This window comes from Phalacrocorax aristotelis, chromosome 10 (genome assembly GCF_949628215.1).
Source record: "Phalacrocorax aristotelis chromosome 10, bGulAri2.1, whole genome shotgun sequence".
NCBI lineage: Eukaryota > Metazoa > Chordata > Aves > Suliformes > Phalacrocoracidae > Phalacrocorax > Phalacrocorax aristotelis.
In genome coordinates, this window is record NC_134285.1 from 17,104,041 (window position 1) to 17,125,953 (window position 21,913).

The 21,913-nt window shown below is 36.9% G+C and overlaps 1 protein-coding gene across 4 annotated transcripts in view; it reads right to left on the reverse strand.

The window, feature by feature from the left end:
- FUT8 (fucosyltransferase 8) overlaps positions 1-21,913 on the reverse strand; it is a 130,184-nt gene that overhangs the window by 78,173 nt on the left and 30,098 nt on the right. For 3 of the 4 annotated variants that reach the window (XM_075105349.1, XM_075105352.1, XM_075105350.1), the window contains exon 3: positions 3,020-3,113. The exons of the other annotated variant lie outside the window; for it this stretch is intronic. The gene's annotated coding sequence lies outside the window, so the exon portion shown is untranslated. The remainder of the gene's footprint in view (positions 1-3,019; positions 3,114-21,913) is intronic. 4 annotated transcript variants of the gene reach the window in all.

The window sequence follows — 21,913 nt, forward strand, 5'->3', positions numbered from 1 at the left end:
TGTAGGCTCAAGGGGTTCCAGCTCCCCATGCCACAAGCAAGATCGTTTTGTGATATTTAAGGTTCTTCACTAAACTACCCATTATCTGGCTTCTTTAGGAATTTACTAACAATGACAGGAACATATTCTTTAATATTTCTCCTGTCCTGCACTGACCATAAGAACTCTTTCTTTCACAAATACCTATGAGATTTTCTTGAGCTGACAATGAACTGACTAAATCTTTCTACCTGCTTACCTTATTCCCTTTCAAAGTTCTGTCGTAAAAACTACAAAACAACGTTTCAAGGACCATGACTAAATATTACTGTGTTAAAGACACATTCTCTCCTCATCCTCTTCTGTGTATTCCTTTGGTTGCTACTAAGATTGCTCTTCCTTAAGACACAAACTCGCTTTTTACTTCAGTTTTATATAGCCTATTGTGTGGTGACCTCAGTAACTGGTATAGTCCACCAGCCCATCACTGTTAATGTAAGTTTAAAACAAAATGTAATTTTTAAACAACAACAAAAAAATCTTAACTTCCTGGATTTTTATCTACCACAGGTCTGAATGCCTTCCATAAAGAAAAAGCTTATCAACTTTCATGTCATTTAGTCAGGAGATGTTACTGCAAATGTCTCCTTTCCCCCAAAAAACCCTGTTCATAGCAGATACAAATATTTGATTCAAAATATTTTGTAAAGTAAGAAGTGAAAGAGAGAGAAGATTGTTCCAAGACAATTCTAGCTACTTGTTTTTGGTAATCAAATAAATAGTTTGTTATTGAAAGTTCCCACGATAGCTTATTTTATACAACGTATCACATTGGATGAAGTTCTTTGTTTTTAGTATATCACATGGTCATACCTGAGCAAGTGCAGCAAAGGGTGACAAAAATTATTATGGGATTGAAGAATGCGCCATGTAAGGAAAGGCTGGGAGAAGAGGAAGGTCGGGCAGGATATATGTCCTACGTATCCCACACCAATATTTTTATGTATCAATCTATAAAAATACCTGATGTGTGGAAGTAAAGACAATAGAGCAAGGCTCTTGAACTGTCACTACTGGGCACCACTCACAAGAGGCAATTGATAGAGGCAACAGAGCACTGAAGGAGCTAGTGGATGTTACGGTAGGACCCCTCTCAATCATCTATCAAAGGTCTTGGGAGTCTGGGGAGGTCCCCACTGACTGGAAGCTAACCAATGTTATTCCAATTTACAACAAGGGAGGGAGGAAAGACCCAGAGAACTACTACTACTGTTAGTCTAACCTCAGTTCCTGGAAAAATTATGGAGAAAATTATGGAGAAGATTACACTGCATACTACTGAAAGACATTTAAAGAATAATGCAGTCATCAGGCACAGTCAACATGGGTTCACCAAGGGAAAGTCCTGTTAACTAATTTGATGTCCTTTTATGTTAAGGTCACCTGCCTAGCAGATGAAGGGAAGGCAGTGTGGTTGATGTAATTCTTCTGGATTTTACTAAGGCTTTTGATACTGCCCCTCACAGCACCCTTCTGGACAAGCTGCCCAACTGTGGGATGAGAGGGTTAACGGTGTGCTGGTTTAAGAACTACCTGAAGGACAAAGCTCAAAGGATTGTAATGAATGGGGCTACATCTGGCTGGTGACCTGTCAACCAGTGGTGTTCCTCACAGCTCAATTCTAGGGCCAGTTCTGTTCAATATATTTAGCGACGATTTGGATGCGAGAGTTGAAATTAGCAAGTTTCCTGATGATACGGAACTGGGAGGTGCTGTTGACTCTCCTGAGGGACGGAAGGCTTTGCAGAGGGATCTAGATAGATTGGAGCATTGGGCAATGAGTAATAGGATTAAATTTATCATGCCAAAAGGCCGGATTCTGCACCTAGGACAGAGTAACATTGGGCACAAGTATAAATTGGGAGACGAGGGGCTGGAGAACAGCCCTGCAGAAAGAGATTTGGGGGTGCTGGTCAACAGCAAGCTCAATATGAGCCAGCAGTGTGCCCTGGCAGCCAAGAGGGCAAACAGCATCCTGGGGGGCATCAAACACAGTATAACCAGCTGGTCAAAAGAGAAAATTATCCCACTCTGTTCAGAACAAGTGCAGCCTCACCTCGAATACTGTGTGCAGTTCTAGGCCCTACAATTTGAGAAGGATGTGAAGGTCTTTGAACGTGTCCAGCAGAGGGCAACAAAACTGGTGATGGGGCTGGAAGGAGTGTCCTCTAAAGGAGTAGTTAAGGACTTTGGGCTTGTCTAATTTAGAGAAAAGGAGGCTGAGGGGCAACCTCACTGCTCTCTACAGCTTCCTGAGGAGGGGAAGTGGAGAAGGAGGTGCTGAGCTCTTCCTCCTGGGATCCAGGGACAGGACACCTGGGAATGGTTCAGAGCTATGCCAGGGTAGGATTAGACTGGACATTAGGAAGCATTTCTTTACTAAGAAGGTTGTCAAACACTGGAACAGGCTCCCTAGAGAAGTGGTCGATGCCCCAAGCCTGTCAGTGCTTAAGTGGCACTTGGACAATGTCCTTAATACCACGCTTTAACTTTTGGTTAGCCCTGAAGTAGTCAGGCAGTCACACTAGATGATCGTTGCAGGTCCCTTCCAACTGAAATAGTCTATTCTATTCTTCTATTCAGTAGGCACAAACTGAAACACAAAATTCCATTTAAACCTAATAATATACTTTTTACTGTTAGTGGTCGAACACTGGAACAGGCTGGGCAGGTTAGTGAAATCTCCACCCCTGGAGACTGGACACAGACCGGAGCAACCTGCTCTAGTTGACCCTACTTCAAGCAGTGGAGTTGGACTAGAAGACCTCCAGAGATACTTTCCAAAGTCAGCCCTTCTGTGATTCTGTGAAATAACAGAACTCCTCAGAAATTTAATCAGCACTTTTTACAGGTTTTGGTGTGGAAAAAAAAATTTCTAAAATGCATAACATGTAAATGTAGAATGTATATTATCTTTCACATAAATAGCAGCAAATTTTAAAATATCATAACTTCGTAACACATCCAAAGAACAGCTTACCCTCTCCATGACAGCAGGAAATAAACACAACTGCATCATAGGCTCAGAAGTTAACAAGTAATTCCACTAGTCCAGCAGGCAGTGAAATTAATAACTGTTTAAAGGAAAAAAGATCCCTTTAGTTTCACATTCAAACAAAAGTGTTTCACATTCTATAAGAACATCTTCCTTTTGATTTGCCCTTGTATCATAACATTAAGAACTTAATTCTTCGTCTTAAAATAAAAAGTAGAAAACGTGATATTTTATTACTTACTTAACCAGATTGTTTTTAACTACCATCTTTCATTATACCTAGATTAGATACAATATGTACCTAGCAATCAAAGAATTAAATCAAAGAATGTTTCAGGGTCTCTATTGATTTAGTGTGTAACTTGTACAAGCAAGTCTCACCAGGCCCCAGTTTCCTGTGTTAGTATTTGCCAACCCCAAAGTGATGTTTGAAGTTGAATTCATTAATATTTACAGACACCAAGAATGTTATCAGTTACAAATTTTGAATGCAAGGTATAAATCTGCATAATAAGTTAAAGTAATTCAGCCATTTAGCAGCTTTGTCAAATAATTATTTCCCCATTTCTAAGCATTACTACCTGTTCAAAATACTGGTCAAAACTTTGAAATTGGAGTAAAAAAAAAAAGTCAAGGACGGAATATTTATTTTAACCCTACTTTTTATAAAATGAATACAAGATATTTCATCTACAGCCTTTCATGTTTTATGTTTTATACAAAGTGTAAATACGTTAAGGAAACCTTGCAAAGAAAACTAATTTTCTTTTAACTAAAATATTAAAAGTCACTAGAATGATCGCTTAATGCAACTGGAAAATCACAAATCTGTAGATGTGGAGAAAACAAAATACAAATAAACTGAATAGCCCTTTAAAAGAATTCCATAGCAGAAGAATACAACTCCTAAAGTTTCAAGAAAATTCCTCCTATCTTGTAAAAACATAAGCTCTCTTCATAACTTCTTAACCTAAAAACATAACTCAGGTCTCATAATGAAATTCTTCTTTGTTCATTTTAATATTTATTAGAGACAACATACATATTGTTCCAAGCCCTGCTTTTTGTGAATTCTAGTAATACCTTTAGATGTATACAGCTTCATACTTTTTAGAAGTGCCCTCCATTCTTTTTGATAGACAGTACTGGAGATGCAGGAAGCATTCTGCTTGCTTGTTCACAATCATTTTAATGCTTCTTTAAGATGACTGGGTCAGGCAGGGACTCCTGACCTGTGACCATGAGAAAGAGAGACAATCTGCATTCCTTGGACATAACCTGACTATGCTTAGATCTGGGATGTTCAAGAAACTGTTCAATATGACAGTCGAGAAAATTCTGGTACAGGAGCTTGCAGCCCAAGCAAAGAAACTGCAGTAAGGAACAGGGAGCAGATCAGAGGGTACTGTGTAATTCACAGCTTAAAGTCACTGAACTAACTGTAACCAAGTGGAAGCAACAGTATACTCACAATGATAACATGGGCAGGGAAAATGTCGTTAACAAAAAAAAAACCAACCCACTTTTCTTCTCTCTTCCATATTCACTGAGCTTGCAATTATCATAACTGTTATTCTAGTAAAACTTGGCACTTTTTAATTAAAAAGCATTTGGTCTCATTTAAGGAGCTAATTATAAGGAGAAAGCCTAGGCAGAACCACATCAAAATTATGGCCAACACAGGGTTCCATGCCCCTCTAGTTATTAAATATATTTCTATAACAAAACAAACAAAAAAAACAATGGAAAACAAAGTTAAGTATTACTACTAATCCTGCTTGAACCACAAAGCTTCTGGTCAGAGATCAGGGAAAAAAAACCCAACCCAACAACGTAAGTAATTTTAATATCACAGACCAAACATTCTCAAAATTACACTACATGAACACCTAGTGGTTCGGTTATCACAATGGCTGTGTTTTGGAGAGAACCATGCCCATACCACTTGGTTTTTTAGTCTGAAGGAATACACAGAACACTGACCTTAAAACTGTTTTAACGGTTTAACAGTTTAACTGACAGTAACAGTTTATGAACTAATATAGTTTTTAAAAGTTCTTTCTTCTGATAAAAGATTTACACCAACAACAAAAACAAATACTGCTTGAAAGTATTAAACACTCCTTTGGTTTAGATACAGTAATAAATAAAAGTGCGTACAATTTTTGTGACATAGCTGAACTAACCAAATGTCTTTGTAAGACAAAAGTTATCTTAGCACATGTACAGGACAATTATGTAAGAGAGAAGGTTTATTTACTCTTGCTTACTGCAGTGTTTACTGTATTGACTCCACACAACCTTAATCTAATATAGCCACAGTCAAGAATGAATAAAAAAAATTCAAACATCAGCTCTGGCATCAAGCATGCTCTTCCTGCAGAGTAATAAGCTGATAATACACTGATAGCCCTTGCAGAAACCTGTTTACAGAAGGAAATAGGAAGAGTGGAACCAATATAATAAAAGAACAGAGTATGGAAGTTATAGCAGGATATAACTTTTGTTAAAAAAGGAATAATTTCTGACACTGAATTGCTTCTTTCTTACACTTGCTAACAAAGTGTCGTGGTTTAGCCGGCAACTCAGCCCCACACAGTCACTCGCTCACTCCCCCACCAGCGGGACAGTGGAGAGAATCAGAAGTGTAACGCTCATGGGTTGAGATAAGAACAGTTTAATAATTAAAACAGAACAACAACAAAAATGCAATGGAAAGGAAAACAATGAGAGGCGCGAAACCTGGCGGGGGGGGGGGGGTGTGTGTGGTGTGTGTGTGAACCTCCAAAACAAACCGCACGTGGCGCAGCCGCTCACCATCTCCAGTCCTCCAGTAGCGTCTCACAATTCCTTGAAGTTAAAAGTTACACTTCTTATATCTACTCCTTTTCATACCAGATATTATCTTCATATTCCTACTTTCAGTGTAGTTTTTTTAGTCCTTCCCTTCCACCTCCTTTAGTTCTGAACAGTTCAGTCTAATTTTAGCAACCATATCAAGAACAAATAAAAAGATGCCCATTATTCTCCAGACTGGTATCTGAAAGAGCTCTCCATGGTTCTGAGCAACATCCTGCAGGACCTACCTGCTCTGGGAAATCTTTTGCTGAAGAGTCTGGCTAAGACCCAGCCACTGAAAATAAATCTAGTGCCACTCTGACAGATCTTGTTTCTGCAAAGTGAGGCTCAGGACAGAACAACCTAGAAAGGTAAAGGGGAGTCTGGATGGCACTGATGTTCAGCTCTACAGGAAGGGAGGAGGATAAAGGATCTCCATCTCTACTGGCATAACCCACAAAACTAAAAAGCAACAATGAATCAAGAAAACAATTTACAAATATCCAGTTAAAACAAATGGCAGCAGAAGCTAAGTGGAGAGCAGTGGCATCCCCCTAATACTCCAAACAGTATACACATGATTATCTACCTTGAGGTATTCAGAAGTGAAGTACTGTTTTTTGAAGTTGCATTTGCTAAAATCAGAATACTTTAGACAGAGAAGTACACTGAACAGATTTTTAAAGACCTTGAGAGATTCCATGTCTGGGCTCACAAGTCAAGGGGCAATGAGAAGAAAAGGTTTTGAGACAGAAATGGTCCCATAAATCTGATAGTAGACAACACCAATGTCCTTCTTACATAGACACTAATGTTTTGATGACAGGGATTCTAAAGGGTAAAAGAGGGCAGGTTGTAACAGTAAGGCATTAAAACATCACTCATGTAAGGTAAAAAGCTGTTTAACACCACTGAAGGCCCTATGGTGATATGACTGCTGAGTGCAGAGACAGAGGATTTTATAACAAAGCTGGACAGTCTTTTAGAAAACGCTGGGAAGGAGCTGGTAACTTCAAGACCACACCCACTCCCAGAAACAACACGGGAAGTAGTATAAAAGAAGTCTTTAGAGTACAACTTAAGCTGCTTTACAAAAGATTATAATGACCTGGTTTTTGCTCCCTGCGACACATATAAACCAAGCAGAGAGGTGGTGATGAAGCTTAATTGGAAGATTCTAAATTGGTAGGCTACAGAATTTTTGAGAAGCGAATTCTTACATGCATGAAAGCCAGAGCAAAACTTTTTTAAAGCACAATAGAACTAAAAGACTCAACATAGATTCTGTAGGGCCAAATGATGTTTCAGTTGTAACAGTATAATTTTAACACAAGACCACAGCAGGAAAGCTAAATTAAGTACACGCATTAGCAGTTACTATGAAGGAACTTAAATTGATCCTCCCATTGAGATCTTCTTCACAAAGAAGACAAGAATTCTTGCAGCTTTAAATGTCAGTAAAATTGCTAATAATGAATCATCAGGACCAAACTGTGAGAACTGTGTCCACATACTTATTTGAATGGAACTCAAGTAAGCAACACAAAATTGTTAAGAATTTTACAGTATCTTATCACTTAATATTCCATAACAAGGGAATAGAATATGACCATCAGTTTTTCAAGAAGGCTTTAAGGAAGACCTGAGAAACAACAGGTCAGTAAATATGGCTTCTACATCAGGTGAATAAGAGGAAACTACAATACACATCCGAAATAATAGGCATACGGATAAACACAAGATACTGGGAAATAATCAGCATTGGTTTTGTGAGGGAAGTCCTGCCTCAGAAGGTGACTAAGTTTTAAGAACAATCAAATTAGCATGAAATTAAGGGAGACCTGGTTGCTGTCACATATTTGGATTTTCAGAAGGCACTATGAAATTGTGAAATTCACTCTAATTAAAATGTGTTTAATTTAAAAAATTGGATATGTTAAAAAATAGACAAATATTCTTGCTAGAAAAATCCATCCATGGATATTACATTGCATCTGTTTTAGAACGACCCAGATTCTGGAAGCTCCGAAAGTAAGCTAGAAGGATCATGGCTGCTTGCTTGTACTTCTTCCCCAGATAACTGCTATCAACATTTGAGGAAGACAGGAAAGCTTTTCAGACAAAAGCTCAGATGAAATTAATCTTACAGCTGACTGTTTCTGTCTGGATCTTATAAGCCATAGTCATTGCTGAAAATCTGTTTGTATAAGTGAAGAACAAAAGTGAAGGAAATTGAAACAAAACAGCAAATCAACACTTGCACAGAATTCAGCCCAGAGCTTTGATACAGTTCTTAAGAGTCTTCAAGATACCAAATATAATGCTCATGAACTTCTAAAGCAGCAGTTAGGTAGACTATTTTTGTTGTAACAATTTCAAAAGTAATTATAAGTGAGTTGGCTGGAATGATATATAGTGCGTGTATGTGCATTTGGAAGTAGGCATCGTGAGTGGAATTCTGCAAATATTCAACAAACCCACATTGCTGGAGAATTCAGGGCTACCTTTCGCAAAACTAAGTCTTACTGTGTCAATGCTAATAGAGATTAAAAGTCAGCAGAGAAAATAAAATACACTTTTAAGACCACTTTCACACTATTCTTTTTATGAAAAGCAGCAGCAAACCATAAAAAGAAAGAAGCCACAATGTGTGACCAGTCATGTGAAACCAGAGAAAGAAGAGGGGATATCATACAGCCTAAGCATTTCTACAGAAGAAATGTTCTGAAAGTTGTTTGGATGGTAAAATAAAACAGGAAACATTTTACCTGTAGCCCATAAAAAGGCTTATTTATAAGTACCAGGACTTACAGGAAACAAACTACTACAAGACACATTTTGTCTGATAACTTTGTCCTAATCAGAGAGCTAGCCATTCCTCATAGCAAATTGATTGAAAAATTCCAATAGTTTTGTAAATGCAGTAATTGCTATGTTTTTTTATGAAATAATAGGGTATTATTAGGACAAACACAGTTAAGGGCTCCAAAAAGCAGGCTGTTCAGAAAACAAGATAAAAGAAAATTTGTAATTGTTTGTTTCCAACCAGTACAGTTTCCCAAAAAAATATATCCCTTAAAACACAGAAGCTATCTGAGAACAATAAGTACTACACACAAAATATTGACATAATATATACTGATTGTTTGAAACACTGCTATTTCTTCCTAAACAGTTCCTATGGTTAGCTTTAAAATGTCCTTTCTGCAGGCATGCAGTCCCTTGCAGGTGAGTGAAATACTTCTGTTCATCACAATAAAATAACAAATTAATGCCATGTAAGAGCAAGAGGATTGATTAGCTGGCCTCCTGACTTACAAGAGGTAAACGCATTTTTCTATGATTGTTATATCCTAATGAAATCCTAATGAAATCCTTTGTGCTTATGTTTTAATTAACAAATCACACCATTTCATGTGTACATTTACGACTTAAAGCATAGGCAGACTGCACTTTTCAAAACAGTGTCATAAATAAATCTGTGCTCACAGGGTGTCACATGCTGCTGCTTGTATAATTCGGTCCTTCTGTATTCAAAGGACTTACTGTTCCCACTTTGCGCCCCTAACTTCAATCCTGATCCTGCAATGGACATTCACAGAAGCATCCGTACATAGCCAAAGTGTCAGCTGCAATCAATATACAAGATTTCTCAGAAACAAACAAAACAGAACCCCTGATTACCTATGTGATTTCACACATTTTAATTTTCCAAAATGGGTCTGAGTGATTTCTAATATTTTCAGAATAATATTCAGTCACCGATTTGGAGGAGAACTATTCACTTTTCCTTTTTTTATTTATGTGCATTTGTGTAAGTGATGTCAAATAAATAAACCATTTACTAAATTCACTTATCAAGGCAGGGAACACAGAATACCAAGACCCCATTCTCAGTGCAATAGTGCCTGGACTATTTCTAATCATGTTATACAGAGGATAAGATTGAGATCGCCAAAACATCAAAACCCACAGGATTTATTTAAAATTTAAGTAATCATAAAGCATTACATTCCAAGTCTGTCAGGGGAGGGAAAAGTCAATTAAGATACTAAAACTTGTTTTCAAAGTTCACGGAACACTATATGCTTCAGATACTAAAAATTCTTAATGTCTGTTATTCAAATATCCCAGAAGTGCAGTACATGGAGAAACAGACACTGGAAATTAAACCAATAACACTGATGAAGTGGTAACTGATTTTCTTGCCACTCTCCATCCACCACCACATTTTTAACAAAATACTACGAACAAAACAAGCACTGGAATTCCTTCTTTAGAAAGGATCCTTTATGCTCAATTGAACTTTTCACATATACCAGTTCTCCAGCAGCTCTTGCCTTCTACAGATCCATATGCTTTTACAAAGACTGAATCAAACAGCCACCAGAATTCTGACTGAATTGTATTTTACAATCAGCCTGCATAATTTGTAAACATCCAACTTTCTGATCCAGTTCTCATTAACCAAAAAAACCTTGAGTTTAAGTACATTTCTTTATTTCAGTCATGCACAAGATGTGAAACTTTTAAAAACACATATGCAGTGGAACATATATTTAAAATATACTCCTATACCTTCCTTTTTATATCAATGATGCTAGACAGAAGCCTAAAATAGCATTGGCTGATCAAAAATTCAACTCCAGGTTTTTTTAAAAAAAAATATCACTGTCCTGATTTGCTTTTAACAGATCTGTAAACATTTTCCAAACTGTAAAAGGGATTCCTAATACTAGCCAAAATAATAGTGTACTGACAACCAGATCTACCAACAAAAAGAATGTTTTCATCTGTTTCTGATTACTAAATAATAATAAACTTATAAAGGAACTTGGTTATGCAAAAGTATAAAAATATTCATGTGCTGTCAAAAGCCAGAACAGTCTTTTAAAAAATAGTATGAGAATATTCACATAATAATTTATTTTTGTGTATTTATGTTCAATAAACAGCAACAACTGACAAAATTATGCTTCACAGTTCTTTTTCTTAAGCAACGCACATTAAGATCATAACCAAGAAAATGGAAACATTCAAGGCCATTGGTTTGAATTACACCTTTAATGCAGTGAATTGAATTTAACTCCATCTACAAATTCACCCAAAATCTTAGTTATCACTGAACCAGAAATGAACCTAAAGCAGTGTTTTGACATGTGCTGAACCTGAACCAGAACAAATTGAACTAAACTGAAAAATTTGCTAGTTGCTAGTTAAGTGCACTTAAAAAAATATCCATCAAATACAGAACATGGGGCTGGGTGGGGGCGGGTGTGTGCAAAAACTTATTTACTATCTAATTCAGCTTGATGTTTATTTAGTCTAAAGTAATTTTTTTAGTCTTTTCACATAACATTCCAAAAGGCTTCCACATAATGTAGTGAGTAACACAAACAGCCATATCTTCATGAAACGCTACATGCACAGGCTCATTTAGTACAATTCAGTTATTTTTTTCACCTGACCACAGGAAGACCTCTTCCCAAATCTCCGTATGTACTCATTTTAAACTTTCTTCACTCCTAACCTATGTTACAGAGGTACACCAAAAAAATTACTCTGAAAATGTAAACATTATGTCAAGATTATTTAGAACCAGATATAATGCTAAAGTTTCCTATACAGATTCTATTCGGGAAAAAATCAAGAGACTTCGCGTTCTAGATAATTTAATCTTATGATGAACTACACGTGACTCAGCACGGTTCCGTGAGGAAGATAAGATGAATCTTCGCATTACACTGTTTCTATTGTGAAAAATAACAATATATTCCTGTTTTTCTATTCCCTTACGGAGTTACAAATTCACAAAAAGACTGTTTCTCTTCTCTGAAGAGACTGATTTTTCTAGGTGATTGTTGAAGAGCCTGGCCAGAACAGGCGATTTCATTACAGTTCATTGATCAGGCTCTTCTTCAGTATACCATACTTAAACACATATCCAACAACTCTTCTTTCCACAGTTTCTCCAGATTTGCTTGGTACAGAAGTTAAACTTTTGCCTCAAAGAGCAGCTTTGGAATTCTTTTAAAATAAGGTTCTATTGCATACATCACATTATATAGGTCTCTGTACCAGAAATATAGAAGCACTAGTTACACAACAAAGTCAGTTCTATATACACATATGAATAGGATTTGGTCCTAGTGTATAACTATAACCAGCTAAGATAAAGCTATATCCTAGCACATTTCTAGGGAGCAGTGCAGGCCATCATTTCACAGTTCTGTTGAGGAAGCTTTCCCACATGCAATGCGGGCTTTTTTTGTTTTTCCTTAGGTTTTTTTCTTAGTTTGCTTGTTTGTTGGTTTGGGGCATTTTGTTGTTTTAAGTGTTATGTTTTCTCTTCTCTCCTGCCCCATTCTCTCAGATCTCTGCTTGGCAAAAAAAGTGTATTATGAACCAAACCGCTGAATGTTGGGACATAAATAAAAAGGCATGAAACCAAATAAACCATTACAATGACACATCATCCAAACATTATTTACATATTCATAGTTTTGAAGATTCTAGAAATTAAGATAATTTTAAAATGTTCCGGAGATCATTACCAATAATAAAATGAAGTAGAGGGGAACAACTTATTCTGACAATAAAGAAGAACATTAGGTTCTCCCAAACACTCTGCACTGCAACCAGTTTTACCAAAATGATCCCAAAATAAATCTCATATTTGATACTAAAAATAAGATAAAATAAAATTTTAGCAATGGCCTGGTTCTTAGCTTGTTATAAAATAACTTAGGAAAAGTGTATTTTTAAAGATCGTTCCTTAATATTGTATAATTAAACAACAGGTGGGAAAGATTAAAATAAATAAAACCCCACACACAACAGAAAAACCTAGAACCCTCTCCAGAATTTGACTGCATGAACTGGTACAGAGGAACGGGGGCGGGGGGGGAAATGCCAAAATTGTTCTTGCCTTGAAGAACCCTGAACAAGCAGTCACACTGAGCAACTTAGCTGCTGAAGAAAGATAAATTCATAAACACAAGTCTTCCTAGATTAAAGAAACACCTGACTACTCATAATTAACAGGCCAGGAATAAGACTGAAATCAAAAAAAGGCTCAGCACTATGCAGAGTAACAGAATAAATTGCATTTCAGAAAAAAATACTGTAGGTGTGTACAAAAAAGAAAACAGGAAAAATATGTCTGCTAAAAAGAATATAGATTAAGAATGAAAGAAAAAAGAAAAACACAAAAAAACTTTCCTCTGTGCATATGGGCATATAACATGCTTTTAAGGTCACTAAAGAAACGGCACAGATTAAGATCCTGTTGAAGTACAAGACACTAAATGCAGTAGCTGGCAATGACTTAGTGAGCATCTACAGGGAAAGGAGATTTGGAAGCAGCATACTTGTACAGAAGTACTAAATTGCAACAAAGTTTGATAATTTGATACAGAAAATAATCAGGTTAAGTTAATTCTTCTGATACTTCTTTACAGCCTTTTTTGAGTCTCAGTACATACAGAGCTGGGAAAAAATCCATAGAGTTTTAGAAAATCTTACAGAACCTACTGACTATATTTGGCATGCACTAGGAAAAGATCTCTTGCTTTCTGCCATCAACTCCAGCTCCAGATTATAAATTTACAACCATTAATAAAGTAGGAAAAAGTTGATTCAAAGGGATAAATGAAATGCAGGCAACAAGCAATCCTTCGATATAAGGCAAATGGGCAAAACCATCAAGTACTGCCTACTTTGAGGGATTTGCAGAATTCAAGCCTGAAAGATCACTGCTCCAAAAAGGCACACGGTAGAAATAAAAGCAGAGTGAGTGGTGGAGGGCCTCTGTTATTAAGATACTCTCTGAAGCCATTAGAATGCATGAACTGCATTCCACTAGTTTTCTGAACAGAGCTGGAGTTTTCCTTTTTCTTGACCTTGCTTTGTGCTATGCTCCCTGCTCTAGCAAGGCATCAAAATAATAACCCATTGTAAAATATGTTGCTACAAAAGACTCCTAAACTCAAGAGATTATTTTACACTGGTCACAGTCTAGCAACATTCCCTGGAATGCTGCTATTGTACCGAACAGCCAAAACTAGATATAAGCTGCTAGCTGAAAAATCTGGAGAGGAGCTGAACAGTTCTCATTTAGTGATTTTGTAGTATGTTCAGAATACATGTAAATGCCATTGCTTTTGACTTAAAGCGTATGCTTCAGAACAGAAGCAGTTTTCAGAAATGTACCATTTCAAATACATTGTGAAGCACTGCTATAGAATGAATGCTCTATCTTCAGTTTTTGCAAAATAACTTCAGAAGTATCAGAATTAGTTAACTTTTCCCCTCCAACAGAACTTAGTAATTCAGGTTCATAATACAAATCATTTCATATCATAATTAAAAAAATATCTATTAGTTAATAGCAACAACAATTACAAATTGAAAAACAGAGATTCCCGGTATATGCAAATTCGTTTTCTGGAATATCCCAGTTAAAACAGGAAGCAACATTATAAAACAGTAAGCAAACATGGAGATCAGCAGACTGAAAACAACTAGATGAATTGTGTGAATGGAAACAGTGGGGCATAATTAGTGTAAGCATCTTTAATCTGGATGTTAATTTAAAACAGAAATGGTTTAGTAACAGAAAAATACAAGCAGCATAAAATATTTTGAGTAAAATAACTTAACCTATTTGAACAGTATTGCTACACTAGGAAAAGTTTTATTCCAGAAAGCATTGGTTCCCATACTGCTGCTAATAGTGGCGCAGCACAGCACGCACACACACTTGTTTTTCTAACTATTCTGGCTCCTGTTCACAGAATCTTGAAACCACAGAAAGGTGCACAATCCAGCTGATACTCCAGAGCCTTCTTTATCACTGCCTAAGATATGATTAACACATTGTTTTACAATGCTCTGTGGGATGCTAATCACAGCATTCAGGAAACTATGAAAACTCCACTTCCTAGAACTCCATTCGTTGTTTTTTGTGTCCCCCTTTTAAAATACCTATGGCTTCACCACACCAGTTTTCATTCTGTCACCTCTAGAAGAATGATTTCTTCTCAGATGACTGTTACGCGCATATAACAATAGTATACATAATTTTTCCATATTTGTTTGTCTTCAACAACTACCAAATCACACCGAAATGAAGACAAGATAATCAAGAAGAAAGGATGCATGATCCAAATGAAGCACAAAAATCACCAACTGCTGCAAGCATTCATTGACCAGCTGCACAGTGCTGAGTGGTGCTTTTGGGTCTGTGAAAAAAAAGCACGAAGTTATAAGATCAGCAATCTCCTCACAACCTTCAGATTACATTCACGCCAAACACGACTGCCATGTAACACTGCTGACAAGATCAAAGTTATCTGACAACAGGGCAAAATGGAATGACTGCCCTCTGGAAGTTTGCAATCCCAGATTATGATCAGTCACCAGATCGTCTACTCGAAGGGAAATACTAAGTAAATAGCTGTCAGCACATATAAAGAGCCAGTAAAAACATGACCTCCTGTACAGCACTGCAACTGTAACATGCAGAAAAAGAACACTTTAAGCCAATGGAATTTCTAAAATGCGATTGATCGAGAAGAGAGACACATGCAGCAGTTCCACCTTCCTAAGCCAGTCTTAGGGATAGAAGGGAAAGGAGTACTTTTCTATGGTTATAAAAAGAATACCATCAATATCAACATAGTTGGGCAGGAAGGTGCAAAAAAATGGTCTTTAAAAAAAAACAGGACTTAGTGAAAACATTAGCATTTTTCCTGGAGAGGCACATATTCAGTGGCAGAATTGCAATGCCAATATTCATTCTGAAGGATTCTACCTTTAGCCTGACGGATTAAATTCTACATGGTGTCTAAAGAGGAGAAAGGAATGATACAACTACCACATAAGAAGATGCAACATGCCCCTTTAATATGCATTTGACTGGCTGAAAAGGAGCTGGTAGTGCCTTGAGACAAGGACGGATTTCATAGATTTTAATATTCTTGTTACTGTTACACATTGTATTTTACATAGAATTTGTGACAAAAATGTTACCAGTAACATGCTGACTTTGGTAAGAGTGTGTTGATAATCTGTTGGCAGAGGGGAGTATGGTACAGAGAACTGAACTGGGATTCTTCTGTAGTATTCTGTAACACGTTTGTTCCGTAAAATGAGGTCTCAGTTCCATCTGCAAAGCCAATGGCAGTCCTTCTTCCTTTTTTCCACCTAATGTGGACGTTCTACTAAATAGTCTTGTTGCACTGCCTCTAATACATTGCACCTCCCACCTTTGCTTGCCAAGTAGCCTTTTTACCACCGAAGAAGCTCAGAAAATCATTCACTAAAATATGTTTTCCCTTCTCCTAATCAAAGTCAGTCTTTCAAGTATATGATAACTCAACCAAAAGCCACTGACAGAAAGCACAGATTTATTTTGTTCATGTTAAACAAGGGAGAGTCAGGGGGGAGAACACAAGTACCATTATATCTCTCCAAAATAGATCAGTTTGTTTCAGGAGCAGTTTGTCACCACCCTCAAGAGAACTGTATACCATTCATGACAGCTTACAGATACCAAAGGCTGCATGGTAAACTGCTGAGTAGCTGAAGATACAAATGTAGATACAGTGCACTAAAAATGGCCAGACCTTTAGAGGCAGTGGTGATTATGGCTGCCGTATGATACTGAAGGCAATCATGGTAAGCATTATACATGGCTCCAGTGAGGCTACACCTTAAACACTGTGTTCAGTTTTGGGCCCCTCACTACAAGAAGGACACTGAGTTGCTGGAGCGTGTCCAGAGAAGGGCAACGAAGCTGGTGAAGGGTCTGGAGAACAAGTCTGATGAGGAGCGGCTGAGGGAGCTGGCATTATTTAGTCTGGAGAAGAGGAGGCTGAGAGGAGACCTTATTACTCTCTACAACTACCTGAAAGGAGGGTGTTGGTCTCTTCTCCCAAGTAACAAGAGATAGGATGAGAGGAAATGGCTTCAAGCTGCGCCGGGGAAGTTTAGGTTGGATATTAGGAAAAATTTCTTCACCGAAAGGTTTGTCAAGCACTGGAAGAGGCTGCCCAGGGAAGTGGTTGAGTCACTATCCCTGGAGGTGTTTAAAAGACGTGTAGATGTGGTGCTTGGTTTAGTGGTGGACTTGGCAGTGTTGGGTTAACAGTTGGACTCAATGATCTTAAGGGTCTTTTCCAAACTAAATGATTCTATGACTCCATGGAATGGAAAAGCCATCTGCTCAAAACTTTTCTAAAACCACACAAGCAGGAAAAAAAAAATTAAAAAAAAAAAATAATCAATAAATGCCTTTTGTACCATTCATACTTACAGTTTACCTCCCAAATCTGGCTTAAAAATCAGTTTGTTTGGCCAACTAATTACTATCTCACTTTCCAAGTATTTCAGATCTCCAATGTATTTTATTTTTACAGCCTTGATTGGGACATATTTTTGTTTGCAATTAACCTATTTGGTAATACATAGCCAGAAATTCCATGTGGTTGCCAGAACACAACAGCTTTAATTTCATTGGATTTCTATGGCCAACTAGGTTTTTAAGATGCTTTGAGAGCTACTTCTTTAGTTTCCTTTTCTTATCACATAGTCAGAGCTACAGCCAGATGATGTTGCTGGGGAGGGGAGGTAAAAGGCGAGCTTCTACAAGAACATAAAAACAATAAATAGAAGCTACCTCCTTAAACTCACTTCACCCATTTGTCAGGCCCCACGTTGGTATCCAAAGCCTTGTTGCCTTCTCTAAGAGTCCGTATCCTCTGGCACATCCCCTTTCAGTGAATTAATTTTCATGGATGTTAATATGGTACCCTCTCCTGAGTCCTGAAAGAAATCCACTTTCTGGTAATAATGTTCCTAATGTATTCCAAACAGGGATAGCATGAAACTGCATCAGAAAGTCAAAAGCATGGACAGCAGCACCAGCATTTTCTTTACTCTCTTCTCCTCTTCTGTTAGAAGCCCCCTTTATCACCCAACTTTGCATGCTTTTCTTGGTCCTCTTGTATAACTATGATATACCCAGAGGTATTCCTGCAAGTACTCAGCAGATGGGTTTGCACTTTTTTTCTGCCCAGTGGAAGGACAGGAGAAAACGGACACAATTTAGAACACAGTAAATTCCAGCTCAATAAAAGGAAGAAAAAAACCCCAAACCTATGAGGACTGTCAAACACTGCAGCAGCTCACAGATGATATGCAACCTCCATCCCTGAAGATATAGAAAACCAGACTCAAGCAAGCTGTTCTAACTGGAGCTGCTACTGAGGGGCTGGACTAAATGGAAATCCCTTCCAACCAGCATGATTCTACAGTTCATGTGTGCTGAAAAGATCTGTGCAGTTCACATTACACTGAATGCAGCAGGAAAAAAGCTACCCAAAACACATTGGTTAATTTTAAATACAGCAGCTTGATTCCCATCACAGTAATTATTAGGCAATTGAAATTGTAGCCAATTGCTGACAAACACTGTGAGGAACATCAATGAAAGGTTATTTCACAAGACAGGGAATGTGGCATCTACAGAGTGAAACAATGCTAGCAGGAGACCTTCTTCATTTATAAAACAACTTTGTTTAAATACTAGATTTGGCTTTATCAGCAAAAGCTGAATTTTGAAACTGGGACATGCAAAGCTACCGTAAGTAAGTGTTACTTCTACTGGCAAAATATTGAATTGTGGGCTTTGCTATACATCTACATTCCTCCTATTCCAATAAATTGGTTTAAAAACCATGGCCATATCACAAGGAGGTTTTTAATAAAAAGCCTATTTAAGTTCAGCCACTTACAAGCCTATTTTTTTATAGTATGAATGAAGGCTAATTGCAGCAGTCACAATGCTTCCTGAAACTTTTGTTCAGCTAAGTATTGCTACGGTTAATTTAAAAAGCTTGGTGAGGAAAATTTGTTTATACAGACTCTGTTAATACTGTTTCCAACATAACCTGACATCCCACACACTCATCACTGAAATCCAATGATCATTAAAAATTTTTCCTATTTTTTTGCATCAGAACCACACACTTTGTCCAAAGTAACACATATCTTTTACTAAAGTCATCCATGCAATTCAAACACATTGAGAATGAATGACCCCCATATAAATTGATCAACTATTTTAATACAGTTAACATGAGTTACAACAAGTATCTTTAGGAAAACTCAATCTAATTAAAAGACAGTATCATTAGGATCACCCTATAATTAACCTATGCCCTGATCAGGATTTTTTCCACATACTGGCAAGGCATCTAATCTTTCTCATTCCTTTTATATTTGGGTTATTTCAACATTTGTTTAAAAACAAAGAAGTCCCAAAAAAAAAAACAAACAACAGAGGCCACAGTCAAAAAACAATTAAATAAAGGTTTTCCTATGCTAACAGGTTCTGCCAATTCCTGGAGTGTTTATTACCCACCATTTAACATAATCCAAACTTAGACACAATAAAGAAGTACTGAATTATCAGTGTAGTATGATTACATGATTAAAAAAAAAAAAAGCAAAGCCAAAACAACTGCAGAATATTTCTGTATTGTAGGTGTACCTTTGGCATTTATCTATATCCTGTTCTTCTCTCCACGTCAACTATAATTTCTTCTAATAAACAACAAATACTGTGTAAGACTAACACCCCCAGTTCATTTTATCTAAAATTATAATATTAGATAAAAATTTCTAGCTCACAGATACTGTCATCAGAATTGCCTATACCAACTCTCTGCATTTCATATTAAAAAACAAAAACCCCTGTGACATAGTTCCTCACCTATTTAACTGCAGGACCCTGTGAAGCAAGAAACATATGCCAGACAAAACAGACTTCTTGTCTGGCTATTTCCTCTGATTTGTGTTCTTAAACAATTTGTCAACACTTAGTTTTAATTTAGTTAACAGTCTAATCTCAGACATTTAAAATGTATAGATTATCAAGGATATTTGAAATTTGATTTTTCAGGCACTATAAAAATATTCCTAATTTATAGTCAAATAATATCCACCAGGTTACCACCTATAATTCTCCCAAATTTACAGTCAATGTGTTAGATTTGGAATATATAAGTTTAAAATTAGATGTCTTCAAGATCAAAAGTTACTTGCTCTATTGGAAGAAAATATTTAAGCTAAAGAATATTTTAAATTTAAAAAAAAAACAAACTTACTGTAATATGCAGAAAGAGATTCTATGCTGCTCTGGGCATCTTTTGTAAAAAGCTGTTCTCCCTATGCTCCATGCACAAAAGACCCAATTTAAAAAAAAAAAACAGCTAGAAACTAGACATTAAATCATAAAATGTAATAAGATTATCAGGTTATTAGACCACCCCTCTCCTCTAAGATGAGATCACACGTGCTTATGCGTCTTACCACTTTTTATGATCTTCCACAGACAGACATGGTCTTCCCAGTCCATTGCTGTGCTTCACAAACCACACTGCATGAATCTCCACTGGTAAAAATGTAAGCGTATTAGGTTTTGTGGTGTTCCAAAAGACCTAGAACAGCAGCGCTTATGCTCTGTATTAAATCAGCCTCGATTTTTTCAACCTCTCCTCACAGGTCATGGATCCAGTGTTCTGATCATCAGTACTATTTTCTTCTGGACTCTCCAATTTGGCAAGGTAGATTTGTTTGCATGCATTAAGTGCACGGATCAAAACTGGACACAATGAGCTAGTTGACTCCATTTCTACCCTAAGTTGAGCAGAGGGATTTAAACAGTGTTTTATGACAGTGCTTCCATTTATTTATCCTGGTGTGATGTTACATTTTCAGAACTTTATTTTGCGCAGATACTGTTGACTTATGGACAGCTCTTAAGCCTCCATCATCTTCTTCAGAACCCTCAGCCATTCCTTATTCTGCATTTGCCTATTTTATTTTTCTTTAATTTAAAAGCAGCGTTTTAAGCTTGCCCTTAATGGCATGTAACCCATTTTTCCCAGATCATTCTAATTTGTCAGTTCATAGAATCATAAAATCATTTTGGTTGGAAAAGACCTTTAAGATCATTGAGTCCAACCGTAAAACCAACACTTCCAAGTCCACCACTAAACCATGTCCCAAAGTGCCACATCTACACGTATTTTAAACACCTCCAGTGATTTAAAGTGTTCCAGTTGGAATTAAAACAGGCTTTTATTAGCTCTGCATGTTTGAAAGACAGTTGTTCACATGAAACACATTGTTAAGCTTTTTATTAACCTATCATATTTAACAGTAAACAAATATTCACTTAAGTACACCAAAGAATTAGAAATAACGGGAAGAAGAGGAATGAAGCTAAATGTAGCCATTTGCAATACTGTACCTCTAAAGAATGTTTAATTCTAACCCAATCTTCCAAACTCTACGCAGTCTCTCAGCCTAGTATAATTTTCCACTGCAGTAAACATGCAACTCAACGGATACATTGGTAATCTCTTTTCTTGCAAGGGAGAAAGACATGAAAGACTGTTGTTTGTGCTGCTGCATCAGAACTGACTTATATAGAATGCACTTTTAATAAAGAATATATTTCTGAGAGCCAGCCGAGCAATAAGCTATCTTTCAGACAAAAATCCAAGCTAAATGACTACCAGAATAAAACAGTGAACTGAAACCAAATGTTAGAACAAGAAACACACTTTGCTGATCCTCAGTCAAGGGGGAAAGTAGTAAGCAAGAAAGATAGCAGATACTCCATAAACACAGAGGGATGGTCCAGCTTTGATCTTGATGAAAATGGCAGGGCTAGATCGGCAACATACCCTTTTGAAAGGGCATTTTTCTTTTCCATCAGAAATCCTATGTTGATCTATTTAGATATGCAGAAATAAGGGATACCTAATCCAAGATTTCAGGTGCCTGTACAATAAACCTTAAAACTCAAAGTATAAAGGCGTTTTGCAGAGATTAGTTTATCTTCAGAAGCCTATTGCGGATAAATCTAACTTACAGTATGTCCAAGAAAGGATAAGACAGTGTTTTAGAATGTAATAAAAATGCTTAGTTGATCTTCCTTTTTTAATAAACTACAGAACCACAGTTCAC